Genomic DNA, 19,861 nt, shown 5'->3' on the forward strand with positions numbered 1-19,861 from the left:
AAGAAAGATGGAGTAGCCATACTTATATCAGACAAACTAGACTTTAAATTAAAGGCTATAATAAGAGATGAAGAAGGGCATTATACAATAACTACAGGGTCTATCCATCAGGAAGAGCTAACAATTATAAATATCTATGCACCAAATTCAGAAGTCCCCAAATATATAAAATAATTAATCACAAACATAAGCAACCTTATTGATAAGAATGTGGTAATTGCAGGGAACTTTAATACTCCACTTACAACAATGGACAGATCACCTAGACAGAGAATCAATAAAGAAACAAGGGCCCTGAATGATACATTGGACCAGATGGACTAGACAGATATATTTAGAACTCTGCATCCCAAAGCAACAGAATATACTTTCTTCTTGAGTGCACATGGAACATTCTCCAAGACAGATCACATACTGGGTCACAAAACAGCCCTCAATAAGTATAAAAGAATCGAGATCATATCATGCACACTTTCAGATCACAATGCTATGAAACTTGAAATCCACCAAAGGAAAAAGCCTGGGAAACCTCCAAAAGCATGGAGGTTAAAGAACATCCTACTAAAGAATGAATGGGTCAACCAGGCAATTAGAGAAGAAATTTAAAAATATATGGAAACAAATGAAAATGAAAACACAACCATCCAAACCCTTTGGGATGGTTCCTCATCTTAAAAAAAAAATAAAAGAAAAGAAGCTAGAAGCATGGACCATAATGGGCTTTTATTTACCAAATTATATTCTGTTTTAAAGTGGAGGTGGTCTCCACAAACTTGCTGACTTATACTTGCATAAGGCAATTAATTCTGTTTGGTGTGAAAAGACCTCTTCAGGCAGCTTCAGTTAGAAAGCTCAGGATCTTGTTTACGTTAACAAAGTCTTCATTAAACAGGACAACTGATGCCCAAAAGAATGTTGTTTTCTTTTTTCCTGAAAATTCTCTCCAACTTCTCGAGTTCTGAATGCAAAGAACTAGACTCAGAATTCTAATCAGATCCCAAATGGTGTCTACCTGCTTCCTTGCTGCGCATCTCTTCGGAAATTAGTTTCATCTTTGAATTTTTGTACATCATAAAAAGATTCTCTAGTATCCTGACCAAGCAGACCATGAGGCCCTCCCACAGTGACAATTCCCGATGGCTCGTTCAGCTTCTCTTCTAGGTCTTCTAAAGAAGTATCCCCAAAGATGTTTTAAGAATCTCAGGAAGCAAAGACCTCTATCAAACCTAAGTGTTCTCTGCAATGACTGATACACAGTGCCCAGTTTGCTCTCTGATCTTAAAGAAAAAGAACCTTCCAAGGCCTCTCCTCCGTCATATGAGAGCAACAATACCAACTCTACAGTTACTAGAAGAACTGGGTACGATCTCCTTACGTAAGCAGTACTCAAAGGGCAAATCTCTGTTACCCTGTGTCGAGGGCTTCTAACCAGAGGTTCTACCATAAATTGAAAATTGTCTTGAGAGAGTATGGTGCCATGAAAAACAAACAAACAAAAAACCACTGACCTGAGAAGCAGAAGGCCCAGGTGTAGTAACTGGAAGAGTTGGCTTAGATGCTCACGGAACACATCAGAATCCCAAACCGATTTTGACAAGTTGGAACCACGAACCAGATCAACAGAGAGTTTATCTAATAAAGGCTTTGTTCATGGCCAAAAAGCAAACAACAACCAAAAAGGAAGCATGTGGTTGCAGGAAAAGATGGATGGGGAAAGAATGGAAAGAACTGGAAGCAGGAGCTAAAATGCAAACCAACAGCACACTGTGGTTACCCAAAAGTTAATCTTTTCATGGACTCCTGGACCCGTGGAAAGCGTCCTCATTTCCGTGAGTCTTGAGACAAGAAGCAGCATCATGTCCTCAGATTCTGCCATGATGGGCAACCCTCCTCCTCCAAACCTTCCCCTTACACACACATGTCACATCACCACACCAGATCCCTGCGCTTCCTCTGTGGTTCTTGCTGGATTTGGGTTAATAGGACCTTATCTCTCCTGGACAAATATCTCTAGTTTTGGTTCACATGGCCCATCATCCCAGACTGTCAAAATCTTTGGGGACTGTGATCTGCTCACAGCCCCTTCTCTCCAGATGGTGATGGGATCTCAAACAGTGGCTCATGGGGAAGGACGGGAACATGGGAGCTGCACAATGTCACATGTACTAGACCGAAAATATACATTTCATGTGTATTCTATACATAATAAACATATATTGAATTATTTTATATTAATAAATATAAAATGGAAATATCTTGTATTTAAGTCATTATTGTATCTTCCTTCCAACTAAGGAATAGCAATCAATCATACTCCATGTACATTTCTTGAGGTAATTAGTCCTCAAGCCAACAGGACTCTGGAGAAGGAATCAGAATGCTGTGGGGAACTAAAAAATAAACAACAGACCTGGTCCTGCTTCCAGAAATGTGGACTTGACATAAACATATAGGAATCACAAATAAGTGATCTCCTTCAAAGGGGAAAAGATATAACTCCTCCAAACTAGATTCAGCGTAAAAGCCACACATTTTTGTAAATTAAGGGGGTAAACTGCAAAGTTGAGTTACTGAAGGTCCATATTCCCAAATGTTAACAGTGACCCAGGACAGGCAGAATTATACTTTGCACCGACTTTTCATTTCATTCATTCGTATTGTCTACAATTCTGACTTTCATGGTAAGAAAAATTATAACTGTTGGGTTCTTAGATTCCTACACAAACCGTGGTGAGGCCCGGTTCCCGTGACTGGCATCTCCTCTGTTCCTCATGAGAGGAAACACAATGCGTCCCCCTGCTGACTCACTCAAGGCAGGCCCAGGACAGATCCTGATGGACTGGGGCAGAAGACACATAAGTCGCCCCAGTGCACTGTCTGGAACTGCTGAGTGAATCCCTCTCCCAGGCTGACCTCCCAGCTGCACCCACGACAATCCTTGGCCCCAGGCATCAGTTGATTCTCTCCCTCTGGGTTCTGTCCGTGGACACTGTCAGCTCCAGGCACTCTGACCCAAGGGCTGGAGTTCTGCCCACAAAGTCCCAACCCAGTGAGAGCACTTCTGGTGCTCTTCCCTGCCTGGACTTGTCATTAGGACACCCCGCCATCCCCAGCGAGGGGCCCTCCTTGCTGCCCTCTCATTAGGATCTGCTCGAGGCTGGACTATTGCTATACCGTCTGACTGGCCACACCCCTTGCCTTGTCTTAGTCACCTCCTGCTAATGCCCTATGGCCAAAGTCATCTTTACAAAAACAGAATCACCGCATGCTACCTCTCTTAATGCTTTGCGGTGGTTCCCCATTCCCAAAATGAAGTTCAAACCTATTGCCTGGCTCAAGTCTCCCTGAGGACCTGACCCTGTGCTTTGAGGGTACAGGCCACTGCTTAGTCCTCTTGTATCTTGTACAATAAATGTGGATGGAACTGACCTGTGCTTCTTTGGATGCTCAACTCTGCCTGTCTGTTTTTTTTGGTTTTTTTTGTTTTTTTTTTTTTTTAGCTATCCCTGCACCTGGTCTGTTTCAGTCCCTATTTAGTCCAGCCTCCATGGTAGGTCTGGTGTTGGGTCCTCCCCCCGCCCCTCCTGTAGGATCCCTGCTATTTTGAAGATATAGCTGGGTAACTTCCATTCAATCTACTCTGCTTATGCTATGAAGGGTGGCTGAAGTGTCCTGAGACAGAAGGAATTAGTCTAGAAGGAATTCATGGGTACACCACCTATGCAGCTGCCCAGGACCTATGCTCCACAGGGCTCTGCTGTTGCCATCTTGAAATGTGTTTTCTAAGTTTCTTTTTTTGTTACTGAAGTGCAGTTGACACATAACGTGACATCAGTTTCAGGTGCACGGCATAGTGATTTGACAACTCTATACCTTATGCTATGCTCACCACAAGTGTCCCTGCCATCTGTCACCATGCAACACTATGACAGTACCATTGACGACATTCCCTAGGCTGTGCCTTTCATTCCCGGATTTATTCCTTCCGTAACTGGAAGGCTGTACTTCCCACCCCACTTCACCATCCTCCCACCTCCTCCCTCAAGCAACCATCGGTTTGTTCTTTGTATTTATGGGTCTGTTTCTGCCTTTTTAAGTTGGTTTTGCTTTTTACATTGCACATATAAGTGAAATCATATGGTATTTGTCTTTCTCTGTTCAAGTTCACTTAGCATAATACTCTCTAGGTCCATCCATGTTGTTGCAAATGGCAAGATCTCATTCTTTTCTATGACTGAGTGCTACTCCTGTGTGTGTGTGTGTGTGTGTGTGTGTGTGTGTGTGTACACACACATACCACAGCTTCAGCATCCATCAATGGGGTTCTTTCCATTATCTTGGCTATTGGAAGTAATGCTGCAATAAACATAGGGTGTATATATCTTTTCAGACTAGTGTTTTCATTTTTTCTGGGTAAATACCCAGTAGTAGAATTCCTGGATTGTATAGTCCTTTTTTAAATTTTTTGAGGAACCTCCATTCTGTTTTCCATAGTGGCTACAACAAAAATTCCCACCAACAGTGCACAAGGGTTCCTTTTTCTCCACATCCTTGACAAAATTTATTATGTCTTGTCTTTTTGATATCAGCCATTCTGACAGGTATAAGGTATCTCACTGTGGTTTTGATCTCCATTTCCTTAATAATTAGTGATATTGAGCATCTTTTCATGTATCTTCTGGCCATCTTTGTGTCTATTTGGTTCCTCTGCCCATTTTTTAATTGGGTTCTTTGTTTCTTTAGTGTTAAGTTCTATAAATATATATATGTTAGTTATTTATATATTTTAGATATTAACATTAATCACTTACTGGATATATCATTTGCAAATATCTTCTCCCATTCAGTAGTTTGTCTCTTTGTTTTGTTCACAGTTTCCTTCACTATGCAAAACCTTTTTACTTTGGTGTAGTCCAAACAGTTTATCTTAGTTTTTGTTTCCCTTGCCCAAGGACACAGACCTATAAATATGTTTCTAAGGCCAGTGTCAAAGACACCTCTGCCTATGTTTTCTTCTAGGAGTTTTATGCTTTAGGTCTCACATTTAGGTTTTTGATCCATACTAATTTTAGCTTTGAACTTCTGTTACGTAAGTGAAATCTGATGGAACAATGGAGCAGAAGCATGAGCAGAGGAGACACGTTCAGCATGCGTGTCTGCCGCTGTTTCTTGCTGCTGCATCTGCACTTGGCATGTGTGACGCCCCGTGAGTATAGAGTCCTGGTAAATCTACATGCACGGAAGTTCGGGAAGACTCGAAGTGAGTACAAGGTGAGCAAGTTCCACCTACAGTTGAGTAAACTGACACCTTAGAGAGGCCGCTTTTCCACTGAGCCAGAATTTGCTTTGAATGTAGAAAGACAGAAACACAAATGACCAAGGACCCTATCATATTCTTTCTTTTCTTTTCTTTTTTTTTTTTAGGAAGCAACTTTATTCATGCCAGCATGGCTCAATTGGGTTCGTACCCAAAGAACTGAGCCCCCAATGCCACATGGCGCAGTTTTTTATATATTTTCTATTTTTTTTTTGTCTCCCATATATGGTAACACACAAACGTGCTGTCTGATTAAATGGTCTCATCATATTCTTTCTTAATCATGTTACTTCTCAGGATTGGCCAACCACTTATGCTGAAAATGATGTCACAGAAGGAAAGGAAAAGTAGGGCAACCCTTAGCTCCTTTTCCTTCAAATTCTTCCTTATTTATCAGGAGAGAATGTTGGTAGAAGGTGCATATATCAAGAAGTGAAATTTAAAAGCTGAGTTAATTTTGTGCAGTGATTCCACTGTTCTGGTAAGAACAAAATGCATATGCGTGTATGAGCTCTGAAATACAAACTGCATATGACTACACTGATTCAGCATACAAGTTAAACACTTCATATTTACAGTTGCAACTGGCATGAAAACATGTCAGAGACATCCCAAATGTATTTCAGAGTCACCTGGGGAGGCTGGGGTTCTTGGGGTCCACTGAAAACCTACTGAAGCAGAATTTGGAAGTGGCTTGGGGGGTGAGGGGAGGGTTAAAGCTCTTCAATGTGATTCTGATAGAGTCGATCCATAAACCAGCCTTCGGGAACCACTGCTCTAGGATGATGAACCGTTAAAGCCACATATGTTTCCGAGGCCCGTCTCAATTCACAAGAAGAATCCATTCAAACTCTACAAATGTTATGCACGACCCCTGGACAAACTCTCTTTCTGGGGTCTATAAAAGACTTCCTAACACTCAGAGTGAAATTAATGATTTTTCGTTATCTGGAGGAAAGACGTGACTTTCAAAACTCTAACTATGGAAGAATTTCTAGCACGTGTATACACCTTTGTGACAGAGACATTTCACATCTCGCAAGGAGTGAACGGGCAGCAGGATGCTTCCCCCAGTGACACAAGAAACCTCGGTCCAGATACATACATACCTCTGCTATCTGATCTTCCACGGACGCACAGAGAAGGGCCTGCCCATCGCAGCCACCTCAGTGGTGCTGCTTTCTGATTAGATGCTGGAACTGCCAAGTACTGCTGCTCCCAGAGCAGTTACAAAAGGAGTTGGAACAGCTCCCCTCCTCTGAAGCAATAGCCTTGATGGGCTAAACCCTCTACTCCACCCACCCCTCCAAAGGAAAAAGACAGAAGGTGCTGGTAGCCGACTTTGACTATCCTGAAACTTCCACCTCACAGCATATTTTAAAAGAACCAATAGTAGGCCTTCCAGCCAATGAGTGACCACTCCCTAAGAAGACATCTCACGCAGACCCAGTCTGAGGCCCTCAAGACAGCTAGGCCTGTGCAGGCCAAGCTCCTTCTTGGAGAACTACCCCCCGCCCCCATTCTGACGAGGCTGTCGATCCAGGTATCATATGCACCCCAGCATGAGGACAGAAATGAGACCTCTGTTAGCAGCAGGGCCCTCCCGCTGGCCCTCCGGGATGACCGAGTCCACATCACAGAAAATGCAGGTAACGCTCAAAGGCCAAAAAAGTTAGCTACGCTTTTCAGAGAGAACCAGTGTTATTGCGCATATCCTTCTCGACACACACATACACACACGCGCGCACACATGACTGAATACACGGGTTTGAAATCCACGTTTTACCTGAATACGCCTTGAGCGTTTTCCCAAGAGATGGAACATTCTTCTACAATTTGCCGTTGATCATCTGCGACAGCATGCCCTTAGATGAGCTATTCCAGCCTGCTCCCCACTGTTGGGCATGTACATCGCTCTGACTTTTCATTATTGTAAATAATGCTCTGATTGCTCTACCTGCTTGATCTTCAAGGCAAAGCCTGTCTTCTCCTGACACAAGACACCGTTCTTAGTCCTTTACCGCTCTGTAAAACTGACCCCTACCGTCAGCACTCTCCGAAGGATATGGAATGCTCCCAGGTTTGGAGGGAAGGGGGGTTTCAATCAAGCCTGATCGACCCCCGAATTTCTCCTTCACCAGAAGCGAAAGGGATCTGAATGTTCTTGTAGAACAGAACCTGGGTTTTCTGTAGGGCACGCGCATGGGTATGAAGAAAAGGGGTGTACCAAATTACAACATATACAAATCTCCTTTCTACATGCGATGAAGGAGAACAACTTTTGTCTATTTTAGCACATAAAGACACGACCTGTGTGCTTGTGCTACATTTAACCTAAGATAAACCCCCGAATTCTCCCACATCTGACCCGTGCTCTCTCTGGGCTGTGCAAGGGTACCATCTTGTGGCTGATACAAAAGGTAATCAGAAGACACTTAGCTTCCTAGCGTGTGATCGTATGAGAAATACCAGCTAAGTACAACAGCAACACCCTCTTTAACAAAATGTTTGCTTCTACAGGAACAGAATATACACGTCACCGTTTATTGGCTTTTTCAAAAACGTGTGCATATACAGCAAATGCTCAGAGAGCTTCCTGTCCCCAGTGATACCATTCTGATATGAGCCAAAGTGTTTCAGAACCTTCTAAACACTAATACTAGAGAGAAAAAAATGACATTGTGAGTATTTAGCTCTCTGGTTTTGACAAGAAGTCATTTATTAAAAAAAAAAAAGGGGGGGGGCGCCTGGGTGGCTCAGTCGGTTAAGCGTCCGACTTCAGCTCAGGTCATAATCTTGCACTCCGTGAGTTCGAGCCCCTCATCAGGCTCTGCACCAACAGCTCAGAGCCTGGAACCTGCTTCGGATTCTGTGTCTCCCTCTCTCTGCCCCTCTCCTGTTCATGCTTTGTCTCTCTCTCAAAAAAAAAAAAAAAAAAAGAAAGAAAGATTAAATAAATAAATAAATAATGGACCAGGGAGTAGGGTCCGGGTGGATCCATGATTTAAGAAATAAATAAATAAATACATACATACATACAAACTCTGGAGTAGTGAAAAGATCACAAGAGCAGGTGTTAGAATAACCAGGCTGTAATCCTGGCTGCATAAGTTTCAGAGATCTTGGGTCACTTAACTCGTTAGTTCCTGATCCTTCCTCTGGAAAAGGGAAAGACTACATCTCACAGAGATGCTGGGGTCACACGCAGAAGTACTGGAGTCATCTAAAGCAGCAGACAGAATGGAAAGCCTTATTACATCCATTCAGAACAGCTGGATTAGCAACCTGGATTGCTCTAAAGAAATAATTTAGCCTTGCTCCTTAAATATTCTCAGATATGATCCTACCAGAGAGACCGTCCCTCAAAGAGGGGCAAAGGGTTCCGCTCAGAGGAAGTTAGGAGGGAAAGGGGTCAGCAAGGAAAGGTTCAGAAAGAAAAACCGACCATCTTTTAGGTGTCAAGCACCTGAAGTGTTAGGAGAATCTGCAGAGGATTTTCCGAGGCTGAAGACAGTTATTCTAAACCAAACCTTTAAAAAAAGCAATGGGTTACAATGTCCAGTAAAATGCTGGACCTGCGACAGCTTGGAGCCTGGAGCCTGCTTCAGATTCTCTGTTTCTGTCTGTCTGTCTGTCTGTCTCTCTCTCTCTCTCTCTGCCCCTCCCCTGCTTGTGCTCTCTCTCTCTCTCTCAAAAATAAACATTTTAAAAAATGATAATAAGTAATAAATTAAATAAAATCCTGGATCTCTGCTCTCTAAGCACAAGAGCAACAGAAGAAATCACAAAAGACAAGACTGACCTACTTCCTTCTCTTTACTGTTATACTTCATAAGCCAAAGGTCCAAACACAAAACTGAAAGATGGCAAATTTTATTTTTTTAAGTCATTTGCAACACATGACAGTAGGGCTCATGTGACTGGTTTGCTTAGCACTAATTTGCCGAAGGGTATAGATGGAAGTAGACGCCTTATAAGAGAAGAAATATAATTTCTTAAACCATATGAAAAAGAAAGCTCAACCTTTCGTAGTCAAATAAGTACAGGGGGCACCTGGGTGGCTCAGTTGGTTAAGCGTCCGACTCTGGCTCAAGTCATGATCTCGCGGTTCATGAGTTCAAGCCCGGCACAGGGCTCTCTGTTGTCAGCGTAAAGCCCACTTGGGATCCTCTGTCTCCCTCTCTCTCTGCCCCACCCACACTCGTTCCCTCTTTCTCTCAAAAATAAGCTTTTAAAAAACAATTAAACTTTTTAAAAATTAAAACTACTAGATACTATTTTGCACCTATTATACACAAAAAGAAAAAAAAATTTTGTTTTCATGAGCATACCCAATGCTGAAAAAGCCGTATTGAGACAGTCATGAATCCCTGCTAGAAGAGGGAAGCATTTTGGCAACGTGCATCAAGATGCTTACAGATGTGCATGTTCTCTGAGTCATCACTGATTCTACTGCTGGAGTCTGAATAGTGCAAAGGTCAAGAGTGCAGGCTCTAAGCCAGGTCGCCTGAAACTCTCCCAGCCCCACCGCTTACTGGCTAAACAACCGGGCAAGAAAATACCTAACTTCTTCGTGCCTCAGATTCCTCATCCGTAAAATAAGGTCATAATGTTACCCTATTTCACCAAGTACTATGAAGATTATACCGGTAAATGTAAGCCACCTAGAATACGGCTGGTACATCATAAGATGTATTACTATTATTAATATTATTGCTATTTTCATCATTGGAAGAATCCAGCAGTAATCTGGAAGTTGCACTGGTTGAGGACACATGTACTGAGTAGTATTTTTGGTTGGGCAATGGAGTACACAACAGTTATTGTCTCTGACTTAAAAAGCTCATTACACAGCTGCAAAAAAACAAAAACGAAAACAGAAAACTACACGTCTATTGAATTAAAAGATTGAATAGCATACTGTGGATTACTCTACCGTCAGTAAAACTTATCTTTATGAGGCTTAATTTCTTCATCTGGTATATGGATATATCACAGATTCCTTAAGAGGATCAGAATAGTCATGAATACGAGGTAGTTTTGGAAATAGTAAAGTAATATGTGAATGCTAGTTATTATTTGTTAGGGTCTACAGAAGGTCAATTATGAAAATAATTTTAATATTCACTGAACATTTGCTATGTGCTAGATATTGTATACACATTATCTCATATAACTCCTTAAAAGCTACCTGGTTTACAATACAAAAGTACACAATGCCAATTAAATTAGAATTTCAAATAAATAATGAATAATTCTTTTAGTATAAACATGTCCAAAATGCAATTCTTCAGTGTTTATCTGAACTATTTGAAACATACTTGTATTAAAAATTATTCGTTGTTTACCTGAAACATTTGAAACGTACTTCTACTAAAAACTTATTTGCTGTTTACCTGAAATTAAAATTTACCTGGGCATCCTGTAAATCCCACATCGATCCTATGAAATAAATACAATAATTACATATGGGAGAGAGAGTCAGAAACAATCTTAGTTGGTCCAATGACAGATCACCCATCACTCCTACTATGGATCAGAAAGAGAAGGAAGTGTTAAGTCAAAAAGCAGAACAAGAAAGCCCGGAAATCATTTCCCGGTTCTCACTGCTCTGTTATCGTTGCTTAAAATGTTACAATTTCTCAGAATACATTAAGCCCAAATTCAAACACTAAACATAAAAACCTGTTGCAAAGCCAAATCTAAATGACTTTGGAATTATCAGCCATTTTGGAAGATTGACAATATCCGTCCCTTCTTTTAGTGTGAATTATCTAGAGATGGGAGAATACACATGTAAATGCTTATAAGCTGTTTTGAGTTGATGAGGTTTCAGGTTCTGGGAGCAAAACCTCGGGTTGCTTCATTTCTATTGGATGGTGGCAATTGACTTGTTTTCTGCTGTTTCGGTGGACCTTGAAATTATCATGACTGTTTGCTTCAGTCACATCAGTTCCCCACTCAGGGAATAAACTGTGTTAATTCACAGCGGCCTTGGTGATGAGAGAGGCATTTTCAAACATATTGTTGCTCTTGGAGAAAAGATGTCACTTCACTTTTGCAAAAGGCAGGTGCCAATATTCAGTATGTGTCACGGTACATTGCAAAGGTGGAATCAAGAGTGTGTGTGTGTACGTCTTGTAACACTAACACCAATCAAAAAAGAGAGAGAGAGAAAGACATAGAGATCTGAACTGGCTTCCGATCTCAACTCTAGAATTAACTAGTCGTGTGACCTTCAACTACTCCCTTACTCTTTCTGAGCCCAATTTTCACCACCCATAGCCTGACATCAATATCTGCTCTACTCCACAGGAGTACTTTGGCGCAAGGTTGCAAATCTAGAAAGCATCTTGGCTGTGTGCTACTAAGACAGATTATAACTGGTTCAAAGCAAAGTGATTTCAGAAACAAGAGGCAAACTTCAAATCATTACTGCCCATCTGCAAAGTCTGATAATACAGTATTCCATTAAAGACAATACTTTTAAAAGCACCAAAGGAGATGAGAATAAAAATGTCAGAGCTGAAGGCAAAGGTCTCTATCAGTGCATCTCTCTTTAATGTGATCAGTCATGCAGGGAATCTGTTAAACATGTGTATTTCTGGGCCACACACCAGAGATCATAAATCAGTAGAACTGGAGTTAGCCAAAGAATCTGCATATTTAGTAAGCTCCCTGGGTGATTGAGAAGCAGGTGGTCTATTTAAAACACTTGGAGAAACACTGGTCATTATCAATCAAATACAAACACATAGTTAAGGTTTTTAAAGACAATAAAGTAAAATGAAACTGGTAGAAAGCAAAAATTAGACTTGATTCAATATAAAGTTCTGGAACAGGAGAGACAAGACATCCCAACAGTAGGGCAGGAGAGAGGAAGTCACAGCGTATCTATTCTCTCAAAATGTCTCTCAGGTTGACCTACAAGAGCCAGCTGGTGAAGATGATGGAGGAAAATGGGCAAACCGAAGAGTCGAAGAGGCAATACAAATTGGAAGAAAAACAAGGGAAGACAGAAATTGCCACAGGATACACAGGCTTTGGAATAGTAGTGCTGTTGAGTCCTACAAATATGGGAGAGATTCAGGACAGTCACTGGTCAGAGGAGAAAATCAATTCATTGAAAAGGAGGTTAAACAGTAAAAACATCACTGTCCTTATAAGAAAATGATATACAATGTTCATGGAAAGGTTGTTGGTGTGAAATAAATCAAAGTATGTTCAACATGAAATTACCTTTTAAAAATATCCCACGAGAATTTCAGGAGATGAAAAAGTACTTTGAAAAGCATAAAGGGGGCACCTGGGTGGCTCAGTCAGTTAAGTGTCCAACTTCAGCTCAGGTCATGGTCTCCCAGTTTGCGAGTTCAAGCCCCACGTTGGGCTCTGCACTGACAGCTCGGAGCCTGGAGCCTGCTTCAGATTCTGTCTCCCTCTCTCTCTCTCTGCCCCTCCCCCATTCTCCCTCTGTCCCTATCACCCAAATATAAACATTTTAAAAGTTAAAAAAAAAATAAAATCATAAAGAATAAATGATACAGTTATTACTTGTAGTATTTTTTGTGACTATCAAATTCATTCACTGCTTGTGAGCTTTGGAAGCTAGCTAAGGAGGGCTGTATGGTATTATCTTTGGATCCCCAGTGCCTACCACAGTGTCTAACATATAACAGGCACTAACCAGGTGGATCAGTGGGCGGATGGGTAGATGGACGGGTGAGTGAATCAGGTTAACACAAAAGACAAGGGAAGAGGTGCAAGTTCACATGGCATTCACCAAACTTCACAAGCGTCATTCTCTACTTGGATGGCACTGCCCAGTTGTTGTCACGAGACTTGGGCACATTTTAGTACTAAACTGTGCTAGCAGTCATGCATGAACCTCTGACTGAGGTGTGTTTATGGTCTTCCTGAAGGAAATACATCTTGATTCATTTAACCTGATGTGCCCGTTACCTAATTGCTGTCCCCCAGCTCCACACCTACGTTCTTCCATCAATTCTATATGGCTGGGTCTTGCTTACTACAAACTCCATCCCCCAGACTCCTCCAGGAGCTGGTTTTCTGTTAAATTCTAGCAGGAGAAAGAGACATTATTTCCTTCTCATATTCTTTTGCTTCTGGTGTTTCTGGAAACAGCTGCAGCCTGTCCGTGATCTAAGCTCCTGCTGTAACTGCCCTTCTTTGGTGGTCCACGCACTGGCCAGGGATTCCACTCTCTGCAGTCCTCGTACTGGCTACATGGAACCCCTAGACACCCGCTCTTGGGCTTTTATAACAATCTCTGTTCCCTTTTATTTCCCTAGTCCCCAGAATTACTAGCTGCTTCCTACAGATACCTACTTTTGAGTATTATTCTATTTACTTCTCAAATCCCCTTCTTTAGCTCGTCCAACCCTTCAAACATCCATAAAACCAACACGTGTATTAAATTCCCCCATTTGAAAATTCTTTTGAAACAGAACTGGTTTCTGTTTTTCTGCCCATACTCTGACTGATACACTTGGTAAAAATCAGGGTTTGTTTTTTTTTTTTTAATGTAATAGGATTACACTAGGTATTGAAAGCACGGGTTCCAGAACATTTAATTTGTTCCCTAAGGGTCCAGAATAGAAACTGAAATTAAATTGTAGAATTAGATTATCGTGAAATCGCATATATAGGGGATAAAATGCCTTCCCCTTATCCTGGAGTGGCTCCTTGTTTTGATTACTTTACTATTGTTATTTTGCAACCCCTTTGCTTTTTTACACAGACCTACAGTTACCTCCTCCTCCTGGAAGCCTCACCTGATTACCCCAGCTAACCTTGATCTAACTTGATCTTGCTCTGAATTCTTTTGGTTCGTCGGTTCTCTGATTTAGTGACTATTTCTCTGGGTATGTTATCAATCAGTCTTGCCCTGACTCACTCCCCACACCCAAGCAATCATGGGAATTCTCAGAAAAACTGGTACAGATACCAAGACCTCACTCCCCCTCCTAACCTCCTAAACCAGAATTTCTGGAGGAAACCAGGAGGCAGGAAGGCATATATATGTTTTTTACATTCCTCAGATAATACACCCCTCAAGATCAGGGCCCTTCCATTTCTCATGCAGCATTTACTGTGCCTAACACAGTTTCAGCAGATGCAGTAAAAATATGTCCCTTTTTCCAATGAAGTGACTGAGTGAAGATTCCTAGGAAGACCAGGTGGTGTCACTCCTGCCTAATTAATATTTCTGGGCCAATGAAAAGCATCTCATGTAGCAAAATGTGATCTTCCCTGGACACAATGGCTCTGTACCTGAATCCACCCTTCCATTGGTTTTTTGGCCTCAGAGAGAACTGCATAAACTTCAAGAAAACAGAGCAAAACGTCAACAATGCAGACAACTCGGGTTCTCTGAAAAGAAGTGATGGCAAGGGCTGAGACTGCTAGACCTCCTGCCAGGAGGTAAGCCTCTCCCCCTGCCCCTGAGGCCTGAGAGCTCACTGCATTAGGTTCTGGGCATTAGCATTCTAGAGAGCAAGCTTAGGAAACAAATGCTTAGTGAGCTAGCGAGGAAACACCAAACAGACTGCATTTTTATTCACCTCCTGCAACCCCATTCGTTTTCAATGACATTTGGAGTTGTTATCTGAAAATTTAATTTTCCTTTTACGTCTCCTACTCTCACGTTGTGGACTTAAATTATTCCTCATTGCTAGATGAGCAACCCAATCTAGGTTTACCGTGAGCCATTTATTAGGCGACTTCTATGGCGATATACAACCCTCACCTAGGACAGAAGCTGTTTAGCAACTACTTCTAATTACTAACAGGCTGAGAATGGCATGTTTTCCAAAAGCGGTTTCCACACAAACTCAGACCTAACTACATTTTAACATTTCTGAATTCGAATTATCCAGTTGTATTAAAAATCCATGAAGATGGTTAAAAGGAAACGAACTCTAGATTTATGGGTCCAAAGGGGGCCTCCAAATGTCCCCGATAACCCTTCTTAGGTTACACCTTGATCTCCCCCATTTGAGCATCTACCTCCAGAAGAGGCACATTTGGATAATCAGCCCTTTCTTCACACTAAGTGACCACCAAATTATTGTGTTCACAGACTTAAATTTCAACGAAGAGGGGAGTACTGACTGGCGAACAAATCTCCAGTAGTAGAAACTGCACCCCCCCCCATTCTTCACTAGCTGGGTGGTCCTTGAATCCCTAACCATCCCCAGACCCCTCTCCTTCAAACCTACCGCCTACACTGCCCCTGCTTTCCCAGCGAACACCCAGCTTACGCTAACGTTTCGTAATAACCTGCTGGAGTGTGTGTATCCTTTGCTGCCAGCCAATCAACCATTTCACCTAAAGGGCATCCAGCTTGTTCCCTCTGTTCCCCGCTTAACACTGAAAAAGCTGTGTGCATTTGGGGTTACCAGCTATCGTCCGACACTCTGTTCAGGGGCTGTGTCAAAGATGTTTCGAAGTTTTCCTCCCTCTTTGTGGGACACATACTTAGTGGTGAACTCAGGTTGCGGAACCTTGATGACTTCTGGGTTTCAGTAATTGGGGGGGCAGGGAAGGGGGAAGGGGGCGCTTAGAAACAGCCGCCATGGGGCGCCTGGGTGGCGCAGTCGGTTAAGCGTCCGACTTCAGCCAGGTCACGATCTCACGGTCCGTGAGTTCGAGCCCCGCGTCGGGCTCTGGGCTGATGGCTCAGAGCCTGGAGCCTGTTTCCGATTCTGTGTCTCCCTCTCTCTCTGCCCCTCCCCCGTTCATGCTCTGTCTCTCTCTGTCCCAAAAATAAATAAAAAACGTTGGAAAAAAAAATTAAAAAAGAAAAAACAGCCGCCATGCTGCCAGGCAACAAATATGGAGCAGCTGTTTAGACAATACTCTTCATTTGGCCAGGACTCACTATCATGGGAAAAGAACTTTCTAGAGACTCCATATGACGATGAAAGTTAAGTTTCTAAGTTGCCAATATCAGCTCTGCATTCTTTAACAAGGACTACTGCCCACGGTCAAGTGTGTGCCAGCAACACTGCAATTCATTCCTCCTTCCCTGCCATCTTGTTTTCCTTCTGTTCCTTTCTCTTCCTTTCTTTTGCTCCCTTCCTTCCTTCTTTCCTTTCTTGTTCTCCTGTTACAAACTTCTTTCTTAACCTTTACAAACTTCTTTCTGAGAAGTCTGTAACGCCAGCTGGTTACTATCTACTAACCTGTGGGTCCTCTTCTTACCCCGACCCCTTCCCCCTCACTCCCACCCACTCAACCTCCACCCACCAACACAACCCTGGTGTTCAAAACACGTCATACGAAAGACTTTCCATTCCTTGTACCAGAACTGGAAAGATGAGCCTCAATCGAAATGCTGTTGCACAACACTGGGTTGTAACCGTTACCACTATTTGAGATCACGTGGCAACGTCCGGCTCCTCCCATTTCCTGATATTGCCCTGCAGAGAGCCAGAATCCAAGGGCAGGCCTCGGCCTTTTAGAAGACGCTTCAGAATGGCAATGGAGTAAGAGATCTGGAAGTGTGTTTCCAATTTCTAAATAAAGAAAACTCTCCAGACACGCATCAGGGACAGTGTACTGTCCCCGGCGAAGTGACAGCAGCTAGAGTAACATTGGTCGCAGTTTGACAGGTCTGTTTCTGCAACCCCTTGTGCCCCCCACACTCATTTTCTCCTCCGCCTCCCTCTGCGAACAAAAACTTCAGAGATTCCCAAAAGCCCAAAGATAGGACCTGCTACCTGCTACTCAATAGCTACGTCTTCAAAGCCATACGGATGTTAGGTTCCTTCGTGCACTTTAGACCTGGCCTGGGATTCTCTCTCTCTCTTTCTCAAAAATAAATAAATATTAAAAAAAATTTTTTTTCTTAAGTTGAGTCCAATGGGAATCAAAAGCAGAGCACAAAGAATATAATCAATGATATTTTAACAGCTGTGTAATGGGATAGATGGTAGCTATTGCTAGTGAACATAGCATAACGTATCAACTTGTCAAATCACTGAGTTGTACATCTGAAATGAATTTAACATTGTGGGTCAACTATACGAAAGAAAGGAAAGAAAGAAAGAAAGAAAGAAAGAAAGAAAGAAAAAGAAAGAAAAGAAAGAAAGAAAGTTGAGTCATGCCCCTGACACCATAAAAATCCTAGAAGGAAAACACAGGCAGCAATCTCCTAGCCTTGGATCTTGGCAACGATTTTCTAAACCTGACTCGACTTCACAAGCAAAGGCAACAAAAGCAAAAATAAATAGGATGACATCAAGCGAAAAAGTTTCTGCACAGCAAATTAAAGCATCAACAAAATGAAAAGGCAACCGGCTAAATGGGAGAAAGCATTTATAAATCATACATCTGATAAGCAGTAAATACCCAAACTCTACAAAGAAATCATACAAATTTACAGCAAGAAGACAAACCATTTAAAATTCTCAGTGTCACTAATCATCAGGGAAATGTAAATTGAAACCACCATAAGATATCACCTCACACCTGTCAGACTGGCTGTTATCAAGGACAAGAAGTAACAAGTGCTGGGCCGGGTACGGATAAAAGGGAAAGCTGTGGGCTGTTGGTGGAATGTAAATTAGTACAACCACTATGGAAAATAGGATGGGGTTCCTCAAAAAATCAAAAATTAAAAATAGAAATACTGTATCATTCTACTTCTGGGTATTCATCTGAAGAAAACAAAAACACTAATTCCAAAAGATAGATAGATTCTTCAATGTTCACTGCAGCATTACTGACCACAGTCAAGATGTGGAAATAACCTAAGTGTTTATCGATGAACGAATGGATCAAGGAATTGTTGTATATACATACACATATATGCAATGGAATATTATTCAGCCATAAAAAAGCATGGAATCTTGGGGCACCTGGGTGGCTCAGTCAGTTAAGCGTCCGACTTCAGCTCAGGTCACGATCTTGGGATTCATGAGTTCGAGCCCTGTGTCAGGCTCTGTGCTGACAGCTCAGAGCCTAGAGCCTACTTCTGATTCTGTGTTTCCCACTCTCTGCCCCTCCCCAGCTCAGGCTCTGTCTCCCTCTCTCTCAATAAATAAACGTTTAAAAAAATTTTTTAAAAAAGAATGGAATCTTGCCATTTACAACAACATGGATGGATCTTAAAAGCATTATGCCAAGTGAAACAAGGCAGAGAAAGACAAACGCCGTACGATCTCACTTACATGTGGAATCTAAAAAACAAACGAAAAAACAAGCACACACATACAGAGAACAGATTGGTGACTGTCAGGGTGGTGGCCGGGGGGTGAAAGGGGTCAAAGGGTACAAATTTCCAGTTATAAAATAAGTCAGTCACAGGGATGTCACGTACAGCATGGTGACTATAGTTAACAATACTTTATTGTGTATTTGAAAGTTGCTAAGAAAATAAGGCTTAAAAGCACTCACCATAAGAAAAACATGTTTTGAAGCTTTGTACGGTGGGGACGTACTGTGGTAACCATTTTGCAACCTCAGCAAATTACCGAATCATTATGTTGCACAGCTGAAACTAATATAATGTTATGTGTCAATTACACCTTAGTAAAAAAAAAAAAAAAAAATTAAAAAAAAAGAAATTGAGCCTTGCCAAGGTAAAGGCAACTGGGAAACATCCTGGACTTTCCACCTGTTTTCTCTAACAAGGTATCAGGACAACAACAAACAAAAAACTCACTGGAACGACTTAGCAGATTGGAGATGGCAAAAGAATCTGCGACCTTTGACACAGATCAATAAAACTTATCTTAAGATCAGAGAGGGTAAAAAAAAAAAAAAAAAAAACAAAAAAAAAAAACAAGATTAGCCAGCGATTCCAAAATCTATTCTAATGACTGCTATCCTGTCTCCCTCTAGGGTGCTCCCTCGTGTGGTCTTTTCCCTTTGAAGGAAGCTGTGCCCATATTCCAGAATCCAAAGGCTGTGGGGGAAAACAACTTACCTTGTCTGGACATCCCACAGTGCACAGGCCCACTTCAGGCCTTCCAAACGCTGCTGAAACTCATATGAAATATGGGCCTTTACAGTCTGTATTCCCAAAGGCTCTTTGTATATTGAACTAATTAAAAAATTTAGAGTTCAAGACAACGATCTGAACAAAAAAAAAAAAAATAACCAGCTGAATATACACTCCTTGGTCCTGGATTGATGACAGTATCTGGACTTCCACACAGGACAATCACATCACGTGAAGCCAGAAAACCACACGGTAAAGATGCCTGCCCTCGAGAACTGTATGCAAACTGCACTGGTTCCAAAGTGCGGTGGGTATGCGGTGGATATGTGAACAAAGGTTCAAGTCAGTTCAAATTTATTGAGCACCTACTACATTTCAGGCACTGTTCTGATCCTACAAAGGCACAATTAGCGCACGTCATCAGAAGTCGGCCTGGGCTCACAAAGAGTCTATCAGGAATGCGCATCGTGGGAACTTCGCGGGCCTGGTGGGCGTGAGTTCCTGGTGAAAACAGACACCATCTCCACCTTCGCGGCTTCGAGCTTGCTGGCGGCGACGTTCAGTGCGAGCCCCGTCAT

General features: G+C 42.1%; 1 protein-coding gene across 1 annotated transcript in view; it reads right to left on the minus strand.

Moving 5' to 3' along the window:
* GLIS3 (GLIS family zinc finger 3) overlaps positions 1-19,377 on the minus strand; it is a 547,841-nt gene extending 528,464 nt beyond the window's left edge. The window contains exon 1 of the mRNA XM_047831214.1: positions 19,269-19,377. The gene's annotated coding sequence lies outside the window, so the exon portion shown is untranslated. The remainder of the gene's footprint in view (positions 1-19,268) is intronic.
* Positions 19,378-19,861: the final 484 nt, after the last annotated feature.

Source organism: Prionailurus viverrinus, chromosome D4 (genome assembly GCF_022837055.1).
Source record: "Prionailurus viverrinus isolate Anna chromosome D4, UM_Priviv_1.0, whole genome shotgun sequence".
NCBI lineage: Eukaryota > Metazoa > Chordata > Mammalia > Carnivora > Felidae > Prionailurus > Prionailurus viverrinus.